Source organism: Macaca nemestrina, chromosome 4 (genome assembly GCF_043159975.1).
Source record: "Macaca nemestrina isolate mMacNem1 chromosome 4, mMacNem.hap1, whole genome shotgun sequence".
NCBI lineage: Eukaryota > Metazoa > Chordata > Mammalia > Primates > Cercopithecidae > Macaca > Macaca nemestrina.
Genome location: NC_092128.1, coordinates 31433482 through 31454433, shown reverse-complemented (window position 1 = coordinate 31454433; position 20952 = coordinate 31433482). Strand labels below are relative to the sequence as shown.

Sequence of the window (20952 nt, the reverse complement as noted above, 5' to 3'; positions counted from 1 at the left end):
CCTGCCCCTCTTTTGCACCAAAGCAACAGTGAAAGGCCTAGTTCACTTTTAGGAACAGGAAGACAGCATATACTGTGACTTAGAACCAGTACGTGAGGTCACTACACATGAGTATATTGTGATGCTACAAGGTTATGCCATGTGCAATGGCAACTTTGCCATTTCCTCCTTTACTATAATGGGCTTCATGCTCTAGAAAGGTGGGCTGGCAGGCAAACAGAGAGCTTCACTTACATGCTCATCCCTTAGATACTGCACCCCCCATTCTGGAGTCTGGGATCTGAGACAGCTCTTTTCCCAATTCCCACCCACATCCTCCCCCATGTAGTTCAATCCTCTGAGCCGGGATCCTCTACCTTGGCTGCACACCAGAATCCCCTGAGTAGCTCTGCAAAAATGCTGATGACTGAGCTTCCTCCCCAACCAATTAAATTTCATCCCCTGGGAGTGGGAGTGGGGTCCAGGCATTTATCAATTGTAAAAAATCCCCAAGTGATTCCCGGGTGTGGCTAGGGTTGGGCCTCCCTGCTCCAGGCTGTAGGAGTGTAAACCAAAGGGGAGCAGGGATGAGATCTGTCTGCTACCACTGTAGCCACAGCACCTGGTACAGCACCCACCTATAGTAGGCCTCTTATATATATTTGGTAATTTTTTAAATGAGTGAATAATACAGAAATAATCAAAGACGGAGATCAAATACCACTTACTTTGTCTCTTCTGTTTGAAACTGAAGAATCAAATCAGGTGCAAGATAAACTGTAAGATAAGCCTACCTAAAACTAGGCTGTCCCCACACCCTTCCTAATCTCCCAAAAAAGCTAGTGGAGTTGAAAAGCCAAGAAATTCCTCATTGCATCAATGGGCATTTTTTTTCTCATCATGTTACAAATGGATATTTGGCTCTGGGACAGTGAGAGTGCACCTCGTCTCCAGGTGAGTTAGAATCCAGAGCCCCTGGCAGCATCAGCCTCACCAGGGAGCTGGCTAGAAATGCAGATTGTCAGGCCCCATTCCAGACCAACTGAATTAGAATCTATTTTAACAAGAGCCCCAGTCATCCACATGCTCATTAAAATTTGGGAAGCACCCATCCAAACCAAATGACTGAGAAGTGATCGTGGGAGAGAATCAGGTAGCTGTCCTGGGAGAGCAATGACCCCACATCCCTCGCTCCAACCACACAGAGGTCAAATCACAGCGTTATTGGCCTTCACAAAATCCTGTGAGGCATCTTGGGACTTGAATCTTTAACCTTTCAAGTCTAAGCCTTGAGCTTGGAAGATTCATGAATGAGCAAACCGACGCAGCAGAGAAAAACCTGCGGATGCCGTGTCATGTGTTTTTGATTTCCTGAAGGATTTGGGTAATGACAGGACTAAGTATCATCCTGAGATGAATTGGAGAACGTGGCAGTGTCTCTGAATTACCCAGCAGCGGAGGCAAGCTCCCTGGAGTTGCTGTGGGAGGCAGAGTGGGTGGGCCTCCGCGCTCCCTCCCCCACGTGGCCAGAGTTTTGTAATTCCCACATGACGTCCACTGTGCTGGGCAGTCCCCTCACAGCACAAGGCCCCCTAGAAACCCTTGCTTGTCTCTGTCCCCTCCAGCATTTTAGTTAGCATGTCGGCATCCTCACCAGTGTTAACGATTGGGAGCTTATTATTTTCATCACTTACTTCTTTCTAAAAGCAGCCATTGCTGGAGTTTGACGATGAAAAGGGATGGCTGTGGTCATTTTGTACATCAGGGGCACTTATACCTGCAAGGAAATAATTTATTTTTTGCAAATTCTAGATACCTGATTGTACTCCTTTATGCAATTTTCTCTAGATTCTAGTATTATCTATGCATCCCTTCCTGCAGAGATGATAGCTTATGTCCACCACAAGTTTATAGAGAACAGCTCCAAAACCAGGGTAAACATTGATGAAAGAGAGAAAACCTCAACAAATTTCATCCTAAGTCCCTCTCTGCCCTCCACCCTAACCTGAGTGTGGTGGCAGAGACACAGAAGCACCAGAATGGGCTCTCTCGGGTAGAAACTGTGCTGAAACAATTATGCTTTGCTCATGATGAAATTGCTTAAACTATTTGCTGCTTTACAACATCATATACAGAAAACATTTTTCTTGCCTAGACATGGCTTGAGGCAGTTTTTGCATTCTGCATCAGGAGGAAATTGATTAATGTGAATGTTTTAGCTGTGGTTGTTGTTTGTGTATAAACTTTTGTTGAAACAAGTACGACAGAATAAATGACCTTTATGTAGACACCTATTAAGGCACTAAAAGGCTTGGCTACATTCATCTGAGACGCATACACATAACGAGTAGAACAATAAAGGGATCAGCAGCTGCAAGGAGTTGAATTGAATTCTTCAACAATAGAAAAGTTTTTCAGACCCAAATACCAGCAATCAAAGAGAATTTTTGCAGATAATCCAAGAGAAAGAAAATAAAAAAAAAAAATGCTAGCCAACTTTGCACCAGTTAGCATAAGGTTGCCATCTGAAACATGTCAGCTTAAGAGCAGACCATACCTCCATTCTTTTGCCCAACTGCAGTATTCAGAACTGTTTCCCCAAATAATCCCAGATGGCATGCCACAAAATTTCAATTCATTTTAAAAGCTTTCTTTGCTGTTATTATGTGATTGAAAGTGCAAAAGCAAGTTGCCATTCTCATGGCACTATTTGCATTGGCTATTATCCCCTAAAATCCCCTTTAAACAGCTACATTGTCAGCCCATAGGCCTCATTTAGAACGACAAAAAAGCCCAGATTAATTCGATCAAAGAAAGAGCCAAGTACAAAATGCACTTTTCAAACTGTATCAGAGTGGGTTCGCTTTACAGATCGCTTTGGGGCAAGAACCGCAGCGGAAAGAAAGTCCTGAAATAAAGCTTGGTTACGAAGCGAAATAACTAGGTTTGGCTCCCCGATTGATTTGAGCATCTCAAGGCGAAATCTCCAATTAAAAATTCTTCTAGGGAAATGTATTTAAATATAAATGCTGAAACAGATCCCCACAAATTGCAGCATCCCATTTGTATCCTTGGCTTTCAGCCACCATTCTCGGGAGGCAGCTTGAAGCCCTGCCTGGGTAACCTGGTTAGTACGAGGCATTTCTGAAATCTCACACTCTGAATCAAGCCAAAGTACTTTGCACTTGTAAAAATGTCTATCTGACTTTTCTCAGCCCATCCCAGAGGAAATGTTTTACGTTACCACAAGAAAATAAATTGCTGGAAAACAAAGGAAAACAATGATGACACCATTTCTTTCCGCAAAACAAAACATGCTAGGATTCAGGTTGAATTCCGCGATGATCCGCGTGCTGCAAGCCCAAGTTCATACAGGAACGCTGACCGGGCTGTCTGCTAGTCGCATGGTGTGCTGGTTTGTTTTAGTCTCACCTGGGGGTCTGAAGGTGGGGGAGAAGGCTGGGGTGAGCCAAGCTGGAGTTTGGATTTCTTAGGGACGCTCCATTAGTTTCCTAGGCAGGGTTAGCAGCGTCTGTTACCACTGGAGATGGTGCAGCGGCGGGCTGCAGCCGGCATGTTGCACTGAAGCTGTTCCCTTCAACGGCTGCTTTTGTGTGCTGAGAACATTTTACTGAGGAGGGAAGGGCTGCACAAAGGTAGGGCTACCGGGCATGTGCAGCAAGATGTGCAATTGCCTCTTCAGGGACTGAACAGGACTCAGAAAGCACTGAAAACAGGCAGCTCCAGCAAATATGAAAGTCATCTGCAGGAAGGAGCAACCAGGGACGATTTTTGCCGGTTGTTTGGGCTCAATCTTTTGCTCCAGAAGAAATGAACTCAAAATTCTGGGCTGTCTGCTGCTCCCCAAACCCACTCTGGAAACAAAAGACCATCATGCTGCTCTAATCATCGCACAAAATGTTTAGAAAGGGCGCTGTTACAAGGGGCTCCAACCTTAATACCCTGATCCAAACTTCTTGGTCATATGCTTAGCTAGATATTGACAGAGCTAATAAGATACTCAAATTTCTCGTAAGTGTTCACCACCCCCAGCCACCAAATCCTTCTAATCATCTTGAGAATTATCTAGCGAAAACAAATATGGATGCAAAACTCTGCAAACTAAAAATGTTACCCCACCTCCACCCCTGGAGTCAGGAAGAGAGGGAAAGAAGTCAATGGTGAGCACATACACAGGAAAAAGCATATGGAATTGAATTGTTTTCAGCGATGGAAAATATTCAGTTTTCCCCCAAATCTTCTAAATTATTTGCAGTCCTGATAGTCCTATTAATTACAGCAATACAGTACAAAGAAAAAGAGTTCTGATTTTTTGACAGCTGTATAAACTTTCTGAAATTCTGCAAACCTAAACCTGTCAAGGAAAGGTAGAAAGGCAACCACCTGTGTTGATTCCTTAGGAGACAAAGTATGTCACTGTGAGAAAATACACTCCAAGGAATTTATTTCTAGTGAGTTTCAATAGAATGTTAACTGGTTGGAATGAGAATGTTTGCTGTGACTTTTAAGTCTCACTGGAGCCCTAGATGAAAATACAATGAATTCCTTTTGATGATAAATACTTGTTTGACGACAAGTCAAGAATATTCTAAGCAAAATGAGAAAGGAAGATCAGCGCCTTCCTCATTAGCACCACTGCAGGCTTCAGAGACCAAGGTGATTCCACCAGCACTCATAAGGACATTGTTTAAAACAAATCTAAGTGAGTTTGTTTCTTGGTTTTGTTTTTTTTTTTTTTCCACGGGAATGTGAGAATAAGAGAAAAGATGCCATGGTATATTGTAAAAGTCTTGTTAGGAGCTCTGAATTCTAGTCCTGGCTCTGCCTCTAAGTAACAGAATGACCTTGAACTAGTCACTTTATCTCTCTAGTTGTTACTTTCCTCATCTATAAAATGAGAAAACTAAACTAGATGATTTCCAAGGTCAGTATCAAAAATAACATCAAAGAATGATGAAGGCGTTCCTCTGGAGAGTGCATATAATTGTAATATAATGGTTCCAGAATATGCTTCTTGTATTGTGTGCTTTCTACATATCAGAAGCAACTTCCTGGCCCAGTAAGGAGATTTGAAGGTTTTCTCTTAGCCTCTTAGAGGCTCCAGTCCTCTCTATGCTACACAAATGAATGAACTTGAATGTGGTCAATTTAAAATTTTCAGCCAGTCAGTCATGACTAACTGAACCAAATGACCCAAAATCCAAATCCTCCTTAGGAAATCCTGCATTACCTATCAGGGCCACCGGCCTCTGTTAGTCCTCCAGAAACAGTCTTCTTCTGTCAAATGGGAAAACAGGATGCCATTAAAAAAAAAATTATTTCACAAATACTTCTATTGGGCATTTTGTATTTATAAAGAAGAAGTCTTTAGTTATAAATACTTCCATTACTAGTATCAGTATCCATGAACTCATTCAAGAAATATTTATTTATTTATTTTTGAGATGGAGTTTCGCTCTTGTCACCCAGGCTGGAGTGCAATGGTGCAGTCTCAGCTCACTGCAACCTCTGCCTCCCGGGTTCAAGCTATTCTCTTGTTCCAGCCTCCCGAGTAGCTGGGATTACAGGTACATGTCACCATGCCTGGCTAATTTTTGTAATTTTAATAGAGATGGGGCTTCACCATGTTGGTCAGGCTGATCTCGAACTCCTGACATCAGGTGATTCACCCACCCTGGCCTCCCAAAGTGCTGGGTGGCATGAGCCACCATGCCCAGCCAATAAATATTTATTATTGAGTGCCGAGTTTGTGCCAATCACTCTTCTTATATTTATAGGTCAGTAAAATATAAGAGCAAAAAAGAATGACAAGTTCTCTGCTCTCATGGAGCTCACGCTCTAATGGGGGCAAGACAAGGAAAATAAACAAGCAAAGATAAAATTAGAGATAGGGAGATGTGATAGATACTGGGTGGACTCTTTGAGATGACCTTTAAGCTAAGCTACGTATCACAAGAACCAGCATACACACATCGGGGAGAAGAGCATTCTGGGCAGAGGGAACAGCTAGTGCAAATGATATAAGATTTAAAAAGAAATTATTTAGGCAGATAGTGAGGGTATGGGAGTCCTTGGTAAGGTTTTCCTTTTAATGAAAAGCAGCCCCAAAATCATTTTATTTTCTAACAAGAGCAGCCTATAAAATCGAACTGCAGACATAGACAAGCAAGCTGGAAGCCTGCATGGATGAATGCCAGCATTTGTGCCAACAGGACTAGGCACAAGTCCTGGGACTAGGCATCTTCAAAATGGCAGCTCCATGTTCCCTTCTCTTTGACAGCCATATGTACAGTAAGGAGCAGATAAGATGGCACTGACCAAGTGGAAAGTCCATTTGTATAATAAAATTAGGGTGGGATGGCCAGCCTTCCCTCATGCTACGTAAACATCCCACCTGATCCAACCAATCTGTGGGCCCTACATAAATCAGACACCATCTCCTCAAGCCTGCCTATAAAATCTGGTGTACAACTGCCTTGGACCAGATTTCCCTTTTGGGCGCCCCTCTCTCTTGCAAGAGAGAGAGAGCTGTTCTTCCTTTTCTTTCTTTTGCCTATTAAACCTCTGCTCCTAAATTCACTTCTTGTGTGTGTCCATGTCCTTAACCTTCTTGGCACAAGAGGACAAACTCCGAGTATTTACCCCAGACAATGATGCCACTTCACAAAATCCTAAAAAAAATAAAAGACAGAAATCCAGTGTGGCTAGAGAGGACAACAGGAATCAGACTCTGTCCATCACTCAATTTTCTGCTAACTACAAGAGGGAGCATATTAGAGAGTTTTAAGCAGGACAGTGACATGATCTACTTTAGTTTTGTTTTTGTTTTTGTTTTTGTTTTAGATGGAGTATCGCTCTGTCACCCAGGCTGGAGTGCGGTGGCGCCATCTCAGCTCACTGTAAGCTCCACCTCCTGGGTTCATGCCATTCTCCTGCCTCAGCCTCCTGAGTAGCTGGGACTACAGGCACCCACCACCACGCCCAGCTAATTTATTTTTTGTATTTTTGGTAAAGACGGGGTTTCACCGTGTTAGCCAGGATGGTCTTGATCTCCTGACCTCGTGATCCGCCCACCTCGGCCTCCCAAAGTGCTGGGATTACAGGCATGAGCCACCGCGCCCAGCCTGCTTCACATTTTTAGAACATTACTCCTGCTGCTATGTGAAGAATGGATTCTAGGCAGAGCCAGTGTAGAAGGAATGAGAAGTATTGGGAAGTTACTGCAATAGTACAAGTAAAGGAACGTGGCTTTGTCTGGGAAGCAGTCATAAAGATGGAGAAAAGCAAACAGAGTCAAGATATATCTTGGAAGATGTTTTACTGGAGTAATGGGGGTAAGTATAGGGGGTGAGGGAAACCAAGGGAAAGAGAAGAACAAGTGTTAACTTGTAGATGTTGGAATTGAGCAACTCAGTGGGGAAGAAGCAAGCCTGATGCAGTGGCAGAAATAATGAGTTCCTTTATGGCCATGTTAAGTTTGAGATGTCCTGTTAAATGTCCACGGAGAGAGATTAAGTAGGCAGTTGGACACATGAGTTTGGAGTTTCAGGGACAAGTCAGGGTTGCAGATGAGATTTGTGTGTCATTAGGATAGGGTGAATGATTCTCACAGTCAATTCTAATTAAGACACAGAAACCCTCTGATCCAATTCACCTAGGACCTGTAGTTGATTGATAAGCCAGACATCTCTTCTGTGTTGCTTCAGGGCTCTCAGTCTCACTTGAATCCAGGGATTTTGGTCACTTGCTTTGTACCCAGCTGCCAACCCAACAGCACTTACCTTTGTGCCCTTATCCCACATCTGTCACATCCAACACCCAAGTTTTCCTGTTAATATGCCAAAGACCTCCTGCTAAGGTAGCCCTGCTCAGCCCCCACCTAGTTACATTTGGGAAGTGCAAGAAAATTCATGCCCTGTGGCGTGCATGTTTGAGGTATGATGACAGCTGACAGATAAATTCTTCTCCCTTCCACCTTCATATGTACTGCCCTGAAAGAAAAAAAAAAAAGATCTCTCGAGACTGAGAATTCTGTCGTTCTCAAATATAAGTAGCGACCAGTTGAATAATAACATGTTTATCTTTTCTCACTCTCTTCTCCCACCTCACTCCCACTTTTCCCTCACCCTTCTCCCCACGATTGCACTCAAAAGGCAGCAATCCACTCAGGGTGCAAGCTGCTTTGCCACTTTATCACTTAGCAGATCTGGTGGTGCTGAAAGTATCTGGTATCTGTGGTGGATAAGAATAATTCATGAAGCATCTGGAAATCCTTAATAGGAGTGTTAGCTAGGGTTCTAAAGCAAGGCCACAGCTTCTGTGGCCAACAGCTATTTTCCATTTGTAAAACAGCTGCTGGCATACCACTGAGACCTAGTAGAGACTGAGCACCTGACCTTGGGGCACCAAATGACTATGCAACTGAAATTGCCCATCAAGCTGGATATGAGCAGACTCACAGAATCACGAGTTCAGGCAAGCACAGCAGCAATTCACTGTACGATGAAAATGGTATATTCAGGATTGGGCCTGAGCAAGTCCAGAAGGAATGAATAAATCACATGAATAGGTAGCCCAGATTCCCATTCACCTAACTCCATTGTACTAACACCTCTTCCTCAATTCACTCTCACAGCCTCGTAAAGGGTTTCCTAATACCAATTAACAGAGGAAGGAAAAACTCAGCCATGATTCATATAATAGATGGGTCAATATAATACACTGGTGGTAAAATACAATAAACGATGCTGCAGCTGCATTACCCAGGAGCAAGCCTTAAGGACAGTGATAAGGAAAATTCTCCCTGTAGGCATAGCTGTAAGCAGTATACTTGGTGATTCACTCTATATGGAATGGTCTGAAGTAAAGATATATATAGATTCCTAGGAAGTGGCAAAAATGGTTTAATTATTTGGTCAGAGTCCTGAAAAAAACAAGATTAGAAAATTGGAAATGAGGTCTGGGGAAGAGGCATGTGGCTGGACATATGGATATAGGTACTAAGTGCCTAGATCTTTGTGTTCCACCAGAGAGCATCCCTCCTAGACAAGGCTCTCACCATCTGGATGAACAGGGTGACTTGTTTATGAACATTTTTGGTCACCACAGTGCTGGTGCAATAGACCCAGGCCATTTGGCTCATACATAGGCTCCATCCATGTTGCCATGCCAAGGATGCACCCAATAGCATAAATTGCTCCTCAATAAGGTCAGCATACCTAATACCACTGCTGAGTGCCCAACTTTTCAACAGCTGAGACTGACACTGAGACATTGATATGGGACCACTCCTCCAGAATTACACTTACATCACCTTCTGCCTCAGACAGAAGAGATCTTTTCAGGTTTGATACCTGCTTTAGATTAGTTTTGCCTTTCCTCTCCATAATGCCTCCACCATCCAAGCCATCCAAGGTTTACACATGCCTATTCTGTTGACATTGTATCACACATAATATTGCCTGGTGTGAGGGACCCATTTTACACTAAAGGAAGGTGACGATGGACATGTGACCATGAGCTCCACTGTCTTACCATACATTTCATCGCCCTGAAACATCCAGGCTAGTAAGACAGTGTAATAGCCTGTTAGGAGTCATTTAATGTGCTAGAATAACACTCTGCAAACTTACTGTGCTCTTTTCCAGTTTGTGATCTAGGCATTGAACCAGCAAGCAGTAGTACATGGTTCTGTGTCTCCAATAACTAGAATATCCAAGTCCAAGAACCAGTGGGTAGAAGAAGGATTAACCCTTTTCATCATAATTCCCAGCGACTCACATAATGTATGCTTCCCATTCCCTAGGCCTTAGGCTCTGCTTGCACTAGGAGGCCTGGTCCTGGATAGGGATACTTCCATCAGGGAATACAGTAAGATTTCTACTGCCTTGAAGCCTCAACTCCTCCTTGCTCACTTTCATTTCTTCTAGTAGATCAACAGGCAGATGCATGAGTTTATTTCTAATTATCATGAAAAGCTAGGTGATGCTATACAATGGGATCAAGAAGGAGTATGTCAGAAACCCCAGGGGACTCACTGGAGTATTTCCTGGTGCTTCCATGCCCAGTGATATCAGTAAATAGACCATTGAACAACCAGTGCCTGACCAAGCTAAGGCAACTAAGGACAAGGCCCCTCAAGGATGGTCTGGGTCACTGTACCAGCAAAGAAACCCACACACTGGTCAAAGTTTTAGCCAAGGAAGAGGGAAATCTGGAATAAGTGGTAGAGGAGAGAGATGATGGGGCTGTAGTTCATTTTACTCTCTCACTAAAAATCTTTTCAGAAACTGCAGCTGGCCACACTTTTGAAGATGAATTACTGCTTGTACCTCATTTCTCAGGGAAGACATAAAGACATCTTCACATCACAAAAATAAAGGCCACATATTATAGTGTGAAAGCCAGTATATGATGCGGGGAGGGGCAGGGTACAGAGCTGATTTGAGTGATGCAAGAGGAGAATTTTATCAGTATCTCCTATATGCCAGTTCAGATCTTGGCCTTCCCTCATCCCTGGGCCTTTGGCCGCTTGTTTCAGACATAGCTGCAACTGTAATGACCTTCTCCATGTGGCCTCTGACCCACTTCAGTCAAAGAAAACCTGGTAATATCTTGCCCCCTGCCTGTGCTGTGCACTCCTACCACTTGCCTCAGTGCATCCCTATTGACACCAAGACATGATACAAACAGACCCACTTAGTGCCCATTAGAGCCAGCTGCATGACTTTCAGGTCCCAGTACAAACTAAAAATGTGAGGTCATTTGTTTGAAAAGCAGGAAAAAGCTTTTTCCTTTCTTCCACAGTGTCTCTCTTGACCTCTCATGGTCTATCTTATTTTTCTATTTAGTGTTACACTCCCTGGGGCACAGGATGAGTGCAAACACTCCCAGGAGTCAAGGATCCCTCCCCATGGCTGAGCATACACAACGCAGCCCTCCCCATGCTGGAGTCCACATCCCCACAGAGGAAGAGGGCTGAGGCAGTATGACTAAGGGAGCAGGCTGCTGAGAACACACCCTCCTGAAAGGCAGGAAGAAGCGGGGGAGACAGGACTACCTGTGAGCCCAGGCTCCAACCCACCAGCGCATACTTTCTTGTCCCTCAGACTTCACTTACAAAACACAAATTCAGAAATAAAATTAAGAATTTCAAAACAGTGACTGCAAAGCATTAAACCCCAAGAGTGGGACCTCTTCTGATCCCAGGGCCCCATATGACTCCACAGGCCAGCACCCATGAAGCTGGCACTGGTCCTCATGCATGCCCAACTGTGAGTATAAGGGAATTAATGCCCCATGGAGCAAACTTTTAACCAATGGGAGATGGATGCCTGCAAGTAAATGCTTCTTTCTTCTTACTGTATGTACCATCTTAAGAAGCACTCATTTACATGGCCTCTTGGAAACAGTATTAGTCCATTTTCACACTGCTGTAAAGAACTTCCCTTGGTCTCAGTAATTTATAAAGGAAAGAGGTTTAATTGACTCAAATTTCCACATGGATGAAAAGGCCTCAGGAAACTTACAATCATGGTGGAAGGGCAAGCAGGCACCTTCTTCACAGGGTGGCAGGAAGGACAGCAACAAAGCAGGAACTGCGAAACACTTATAAAACCATCAGATCTTGTGAGAACTCACTATCATGAGAACAGTATGGTGAAAGCTGCCTCCATGATCCAATTACCTCCCACCAGTTGCTTCTCTCTACACCTGGAGATTACAATTTGGATGACAATTCAAAATGAGATTTGGGTGGGAGCAGAGAGCCAAACCATATCATTCTGCCCCTGGTCCCTCCCAAATCTCATCTCCATTTCACATTTCAAAAATCAATCATGCCTTCCCAACAGTCCTCTAAGTTTTAACTCATTCCAGCATTAACCCAAAACTCCAAGTCCAAAGTCTCATCTGAGACAAGGCAAGTCCTTTCGACCTATGAGACTGTAAAATCAAAAGCAAGTTAGTTACTTCCAAGATATAATGGGGGTACAGGAATTGGATAAATTCTCCCATTCTAAATGGGAGAAATTGGCCAAAACAAAGGGGCTACAGGGCCCATGCGAGTATGAAATCAGTGGGGCAGTCATTAAATCTTAAAGCTCCAAAATAATCTCCTTTGTCTCCATATCTCACATCCAGGGCATGCTGATTCAAAGGGTGGATTCTCACAGCCTTGGACAGCTCCACCCCTGTTGCTTTTCAGGGTTCAGCCCCTGCAGCTGCTCTCACGGGCTAGCATTGAGTGTCTGCTGCTTTTCCAGGTGCACGGTGCAAGCTGTCCATGGATCTACCATTCTGGGATCTGAGGATGGTGGCCCTCTTCTCACAGCTCCACTAGGCAGTGCCCCAGTGGGGACTCTGTGTGGGGCTTCAAACCCACATTTTCCTTCAACACTGCCCTAGCAGAGGTTCTTCACAATGGCTCTGCCCCTGAAGCAGACTTCCTGGACATCTAGGTATTTCCATACATCCTCTGAAATCTAGGTAGAGATTTCCAATCCTCAATTCTTGACTTCTGGGCACCTGTAGGCCCAACACCACGTGGAAGTCACCAAGGCTTGGGGCTTGCACCCTCTGATGCAATGGCCTGAGCTGTATCTTGGCTCCTTTTAGCCACTTCTGGAGCTGGAGCATCTGGAACACAGGGCACCAAGTACTGATGATGCATACAGTGGCAGGGCCCTGGGCCCAGCCCATGAAACCATTTTTCCTCCTAGGCCTCTGGGCCTGTGATGGGAGGGGCTGCTGCCAAGATTTTTGACATGCCCTGGAGAAATTTTCCCCATTATCTTGGTTATTAACATTTGGTTCCTTCTCACTTACACAAATTTCTGTAGCTGGCTTGAATTTCTCCCCAGAAAATGGATTTTTCTTTTCTATTGTATCATCAGGCTGAAAATTTTCCAAACTTTTATGCTCTGCTTCCCTTTCAAATGTAAGTTCCAGTTTCAGATCATCTCTCTCAAGTTCAAAGTTCCAAAGATCTCTAGGGCAAGGGCAAAATGCCACCAGTCTCTTTGCCAAAGCACAGCAAGACTGACCTTTGCTCTAGCTCCCAAGAAGTTCCTCATCTCCATCTGAGTCTGGACTTCATTGTCCATATCACTATCAGCATTTTGGTCAAAACAATCAACAAGTCTCTAGGAAGCTCCAAACTCTCCCACATTTTCCTGTCTTCTTCTAAGCCCTCCAAGCTGTTCCAACATCTGCCTGTTACCCAGTTCCAAAGTCTCTTCCACATTTTCAAGTATCTTTATAGCAGTACCCCACTCTCTGAGATACCAATTTACTGTATTAGTCTGTTCTCACACTGCTATAAAGAACTTCCCTGAGACTGGGTACTTTATAAAGGAAAGAGGTTTAATTGACTCACAATTCCACATGACTGGGGAGGTCTCAGGCAACTTACAATCATGGCAGAAGGGGAAGTAGGCACCTTCTTCACAAGAGGGCAGGAGAGAGAGCAATGAAGGAGGAACTTCCAAACACTTATAAAACCATCAGATCTCATGAGAACTCACTGTCATGAGAACAGCATGGGGAAAACCACCCTAATGATCCCATCACCTCACACTAGGTTCGTTCCTCTACACCTGGGGATTATAATTCAGATTACAATTCAAGATGAGATTTAGTTGGGGACACAGAGCCAAACCACATCAGAAACAGTTGTACAAGATCAGTAAATCAGTCATGTGAATCTAAGTGCAGTCCAGAGCAATTCGGCATTCTCATGTTAGCTCTCCCTCCCCTTTTCTTCATTCGGCTTAAATAGCGTTCCTTATTAAAGTAATAGCACATAAGCCATTTTCATACGCTCTGCATTTTCATTATAGTAACCCAGGCTAAGCAATCAGTTAACTGAAAAAGTAAGGAAGCAAAGAACACAGCAGGCATATTTTAATTTTAACATTTTATTTTAATTTAGAATGTTAATTTAAAATGTTTAAGTATGCACTCATTTGCCAACTTTCCAAAGGGTTTTTTTTAAAGATTGGATCCACTGATTAAAGTTCTATACTGTCTTTATTGACTAAATCATATCATTCTGCCCCGGCCTCTCCCAAATCTCATCTCCATTTCACATTTCAAAAATCAATCATGCCTTCCTAACAGTTCACCAAAGTTTTAACTCATTCCAGCATTAACACATCATTTACAATTTATAGACTTAATTTATTTAAAGTAAAACAATAAATTAAAGACTCTTTTTAAAGCAACTTGAATATATAATTGTTTTAGATACAGATATATACATATATCTAGATAGACAGACAGACAGAGACAGACAGATAGATAGATAGCTATTCTGATATTTAACAGCGGCCCCACCAATCTCACTTGGTAGCTTTATTTTAATGAATAGCTACATTAAGTTGTTACGAAGTATTTGATTTAGTTTTCATATAAACAACTATTTTTCAACTAAATTCTCATAGATGAAGGTAGTATTTGAATTACACAATGACAATCAGAAATATAATACACATAATCAGTGTAAGAACAAATACAATTGCTTCCTATTAACGTTCAGCACTGCTGATAAAAACCAAAGGCTATGGTGTCCTAGATCAGTAGTTCCCCAAGTACATCCCCAGACCAGCAGCATCAAGGTCCTGAGAACTTATCAGAAATGTCAAGTTCTCAGGCCGCACTCCAGACCCACAGAATCAGAAAATCTTGAGATAATTCTGATGCACATGTAAATTGAGATCCACTGTCCTAGAGAACAGTTTAATAGCTGGGAGTATGCGTGTGATGGCCATGATTAGCACACTTTACTAAGGAGATGGAGAGTCTGTTAATTTAACTAGTTTATTGAAGATCAGTTAAAATAACCACTGTGTTTTAGTTAGGATTAGGTTTGGTTCCATATAATTAAAAAATTAAAACTAGAGTAGTTTGTATGAATATAGTTAACACTGCTGAACTGTACACTTAAAACGGTTAAGATGGTAAATTGTATATTATTTTTACTATAAAAAATAAATTTAATAAAATTAAAATTTTTAATTAAAAACCAGTGACTGAAACAAATTAGAAATTTATTTATCTTACATCAAAGAAATCCACAAGTAGACAGTCCATGACTTGTAAGGCACTCCACTAAGTGACCAAGGACCCAGGAAACTTCTGGCTTACTCTCCACCATGCCTCATATGGGGCCCTTATCCTCATGGTCCAAAACAGCTACTAGAGCTTCAGCCACTGCATCTACATCCCAGGTAAGAGAAGAGAGCAAAAGAAAAAATAGAGGTACCACCTCTCTTAAAAAGAGGCTTCACAGAAATCCCATACAACACTTTGTTTCAATCTCTCATTGTCTAATAGTCACCTGGTAATGCAAAGGAGCATGGCAAATGCCTTCTAGCTTGAGGCAGCAGTATGCCCACTTACATCCTGAGATGCTATTGCTAAGGGAGAAGAGGAGAATAAATATTGGGAAACAATTAGCAGACTCTAAGTTACCCAACCCTAAAATGAAGAACTCCCTCGTGTAAACATTTCTAGACATTGCTGTAGGAAAAATACACACAGATTCAGCTTTTTAAAAAATCCATTAGATTTTTTTTAAATGAATGTGGGAAGAAAAATACCCTTTGCTGAGGCCTGTTACATGCTGATCATTGTGCTTTGCATCTGTCATCTCACTGATTGTCTATCACCAGGTTTGATGGGAAGTCTAACTTACTTTCTGTGATAAGTAGGATGGGCTAGATTTGATGCAATAAAAAGAAAACTCACTGGTTACTTGTTAGGAGAGAGATAAGAAGGAAGGGGAATCTTCCCCAGGGTCCCTGTCTTAGTTTAGGCTGCAATAACAGAATACCATAGCCTAGGTGACTTAAATAACAAATATGTATTGCTCACAGTTCTGGAAGCTGGAAGTCCAAGATCAAGGTGCCAGCAGATCTAATGTCTGGTGAGGGCTCTCTTCCTGGTTTAGAGACAGTTGCCTTCTTGCTGTATCCCCACATGGCAGGGAGAAAGGTGGGGGTTGAAGAAGTCAGGTGTCTTGTGACTCTTCTTATAAGGGCACTACTCCCATTCATGAAGACTCCACCCTCATGACCTAATTATCTCCTAAAGGCTCTACCTCCTCATATTGAGTGTTAGGATTTCAACATATGAATTTAAGGTGGGGAAACACAAACATTCAGCCCGTAACAGTTCCCATAAGTCAAAACAAAAGACATAACCATGCCTAACTTCAGGCAGGTGACCAAGTGCCCAAGGAGATCTGGAAACATTAACGACTAGTAGCCCAGGCTCAATGAGGCCAGAAACAATGTCTTATTAACTTGGTATCTATAATCTATCCCACATCCTCACAGGTCCAAGGATTCCAGTAAATGTTGAATTGTTTGCTCAATGGAAGTTTAAAAATCCCCCCAAATTATCTTATCTAATCAATCACCTTTCTAGGACTACCCTCCAACCCCACCAAAATTAGCTTATGCAACATTGATTTCTAGAATTCATCCAGGCAGTGAAAAAATTAAAACTTGCTGAAAATTAGATTCTGCCCAACTCCATCACCTGCTACCATCCAGAGGAAGGACTTTCCAAAACAGACCAAGCACCAGTCCTCTAGTGGAAGAAACACTTATTTTGGCTTTTGTGCTGCAGTCCAATTTGATGTGTCAAAATTCTGTCTTTAATCTGCCTTTTTACACAACAGTAATAACAAATGTTGTTATGGGAATTAAATTTTTCAGATGATTGAGTTATATAGCAGGATAATCACTTTTGCTTTAATGAAGAATAAAGTATATGACACTGCTGGCATTGTTATTAGAGACTGTCAAATAAATAATTTAAGATGTGCTGTTTATGTAAGTCCCTAATTACTTCTGGGATTTGTACAGTAAGGTACAGTTAATGGTCTTTTCTGTCATTTCCCTTCTAATTGCATAAAATAAATAAGGCGCTCTGTTAAAGAAAAATGGGTAACTAAATCATGATGAGTCAAAACCCACCTAATTAAGACATGAATGCCAGAATTGAGCCCAAAGCTGCTCATGGGCACACTTCAAATCATTACTGGATATCTCAAAAACAAACTGTGCTTAATATACCAGGGGAAACAGCCAGTGTTATACATCTGAGTATCTTCATCAGTACATTCCCGAGCCGCTAATGTCAGAACCTCAACATATTTAGCAGTGAAATGCTGGAATTAGATAACTTTACACCATATTTGGAAATAAATTTTATTATGTGGGTTTCCATCCAGTTACGGGAAAAAGGGGTCTTGATCCAGACCCTAAGAGAGGGTTCTTGGATCTCACAGAGGAAGAAATTCAAGGCGAGTTTCAGAGCACAGTGAAAGAAGCAAATTTATCAGAAACTACTCCATTGCAGAGTAGGGCATCTCCAGAAAGCAGGCCAAGGAACACATCATCTCTGTTTTAAGTTTTTCTTATATGGGCATCTTGTCTATGTAGAGACTAAACTAAGCTGTGACTACATGCAGGTGAGCAGAGAGCATAACAAAATGTATTATTATATCGATTTAAAGAAAACTATCTTTGACATTTTACTGTGTGAGTACATCAAAGCATAAATGTAATTATCTTGAAAGCATATATTGTTATGGGTATCAGGACATCTGGACTTTCTGTTGTTGTAGGAATGTGTCCTTGTAGGTCTTCCTCAACTATAAACATCTTAGGACCATTGGTGATGACTGGCAAGGAATGTGTCTAGATAGTTTCAAGATGATGCTGAACTTAAAATCTTGTCACTCTCCTAGGCTCCTGCTTCCCTAATGATCCCACCACTCAACTCTCCAGTTCAATTCTGGATCCATAAACACTCTAAAAAGAAAAACTGGGCTGGGTGCGGTGGCTCACGCCTCTAATCCCAGCACTTTGGGAGGCCAAGGTGGGTGGATCACGAGGTCAGGAGATCGAGACCATCCTGGCTAACATGGTGAAACCCCGTCTCTACTAAAAATACAAAAAATTAGCTGGGCGTGGTGGCACGCACCTGTAGTCCCAGCTACTCAGGAGGCTGAGGCAGGAGAATGGCATGAACCCGGGAGGCAGAGCTTGCAGTGAACCAAGATGGCGCCACTGCACTCCAGCCTGGGTGACAGAGCGAGACTCCGTCTCAAAAAAAAAAAAAAAAGAAAAAAGAAAATCTGGTCCTTGGAGCATTGTAGGCTTTTTATCTTTCTTATGATTTCCTGAACATGTTTGCTGGTCTGGACTCTGACGCAAGAGGGTGGAGAGAGAAGTGTGGCAGCCTTGAGGCACAGGACTCAGGATAATAGATCAGATAAGAGGTTCTAGGTTCATCCACCTGCTGGTATGTACCAAAGGCAAGGCTGCGAATGTGTCATTACAGAGGACGGGCAGAACCTAGCTTCAGGGTTGAGGAGGGGACAGGAAAAGACTGCTTTTTCATCAGAAGACTTCAAAGAGCTCAGCCTGGCCTGAGGGTGAAACAAGGTGGCCAAAAAGAGTGGCCCCTACTTCAGGTCTGGGAATCAAAAAGGAGAAAGATGAAAAGATCTGGAAGGAGGTATGAAATGTGTTACACTTTGACCTCAATTTCCTCAACTATGTATATTTTGTGTCCTAAAATCCCCTCGTATCATATTGAAAGTTTGTACAGATAAGCTTTGATAGTCTATTGATTGGATAATTCCTGCACTGCCACCAACCGTAATTCTTTGTGTGGTTTGGGGGGTTTTGTTCTTTTTTACTTTCTCCAAAACTGCCCAATATCCATCTATTTAATCTTAATTTAAAACTCTGCATGAATTCATTCTGGAAAGAGGGGAGTCTATAATTCTAACCAAGGGAAGAGTTAAATTGGTAAATGGCTTGGAATACACTGAGTTTGAAGTGCCTGGCACTCCTAGATGGAGACATTGCATTGACTCCCTGAAGATGAAGCTTAAGAGAAAGCTCTGAACTGGAGCAGAGATTTGGGAGTCATGTGGTGGGTGGCAATTAAAGCAAGGACACTGGATGCTTACCCAAGAGAGTTGTCAAAAGAGGACCAAAGACAGAACTCAAGCAAACACATGTTTCTTAGCAAGGTTGAGGAATAAGAGGCAATTAAGTCATACATATAAGAGGAGAAGTTACAGGAGAAAGAAGAACGAGGTATTGCTGCCTAGAAGAAAAGTTTCCAGAAGGGCTGGTTAATAGTGTCAGAGGCCACAGGGATCCAACGGGTCAAGAATCTGAAGGAGAGGTGCTTCTGTATGGAGGTGCAGGAGAGGTAACTCTAGAGAAGAAAAAGTGGACACAAACCATGAAACCATGAGGCAGTCTTTGCTGGAGGAATCTACACTTCTTAGTTCCTTCAGATAACGGCACAAGGGTTTCACAAAGAAATCCCCCTTGGGAGAGCCTTCACTGTAGGAAGTCGAAGGAAGGAGTAACCTATTTTATTACCTATACTAATTACTCATTGATTTTGGACCATATCAGCACCCACAAGTATGAGGCACAATCTCTAGATCTTACAGGGAAGAGGAATGCCCATAATCTCTGGCTCTCAAAAGGACATATGCAGCTAAGTACCCCATACCCTTCCAGGATCATCCTCATCAAATGTATTAGTTTCCCAGGGCTGCCATAACAAAGTACCAGAAACTAGGTGTCTTAAAACAACAGAAATTCATTCTCACAAAATTCTGGAGGTTAGAAATCCAAGACCAAGAAGTTGGCAGAGGCATCTTCCTCTAAAGGCATAGGGAGGCTTCTTCCTAGCACGGGTAGCTCCCAGCTATCCTTGGTGTTCTTTGACTCACAGCTGCATCACTCCAACCTCTGCATCACTCCAATCTTTGCCTCTGTCTTCACATGGCTTTCTTCCCTGTCAGTGTCCATGTCCTCTCCTCTTATAAGGACAGCAGTCATTGGATTAAGGTCCATTCTTATCCAGTACAACCTCATCTTAACTGATTATATCTGCAAGACCCTAATTCCAAAAAAGGTCACATTCTGAGGTCTTGGTAGACACGAATGTTGGGGGACACGATTCAACCTGCTAGACTGAATGTGTAAGCACCTCCTGAGAAAACCAGTCACAGCTTGAAGAGTAGGACTGGCTGCCAAATCATCTCCTTCCACCTCTTCAATCCCTCTTTTCTCTCATCAATGCCCCGTTAGGCCGAAGAATAGTTCCAGAGGCATCTTGTTCAGCCTTGCTGCCTGTCTTTAACAGTGTGTCATGGGAAGTGTGCTACCCATTGTGCTCAGAATCAGAATTCTGGGACTCAGGGCTCCAGAATTCACTCCTGATTGACTCAGTTGATCTGGCTTGTATAGCCTTAGCTCCTGCTGATTTTCAGAATAACTCTCATATTTGACAGAAGTGTGGGTACACCTTCAGTTCCTGATATTCGGCTGTGTGTTCTGGATGCAAACCTTACCTCGACTCTCTGAGATGATGTCTTCATGGATCAATCATTCCCTAACAGCTATCTGGACGTGGGCCAGGTTGACTGCAGGCTCACTCATTGCCACTCAGTGTCCTTAAGAGCTTCACTCACTCTAGAACCAGAATGTGTACTTCTGCTCCGTCACTTCCATCTTCCTAGCCACCCACCCAGGACTTTAAAACTCTATTCTTTCTGGACAGGTAAATATAATCTTTCCAGAAAGCACTGATGATACAGGTGATGTCTGATTGCTACCCATCAAGAAAGGCATATTGAATGACACTCATCTTTTCAATAGTCCAGCCAGGGCAGAGATGAATGCTATGATGTGGGTGAGGACATTCTTTTTGTTGGTGACTAGGGAGTTAATGAAGTTCTTATTTTATACTTTAGAATAATTTTAGATTTACAGGAAAAACTCAAAGACAATGCACACAGTGCCCATATACCCAAGCCCAGCTTTCCCCATGATGAACGTCTTACAATAGTATAGCACATTGTCACAATTAATCTTGATAATATTATTATTAATTAAAGTCCATACT

General features: G+C 42.6%; 1 long non-coding RNA gene across 2 annotated transcripts in view; it reads right to left on the bottom strand.

Annotated features, from left to right (window-relative positions):
- Positions 1-362: 362 nt before the first annotated feature.
- Positions 363-20952, bottom strand: part of LOC139362743 (uncharacterized) — a 57781-nt gene continuing 37191 nt past the window's right edge. Inside the window, exon 4 of one of the 2 annotated variants that reach the window (XR_011621997.1) lies at positions 363-7991. This is a non-coding gene — a long non-coding RNA (uncharacterized lncRNA). Of the gene's footprint in view, positions 7992-8138; positions 15967-20952 lie in introns of those variants that run through there. The other variant, XR_011621996.1, reaches the window with a different exon arrangement.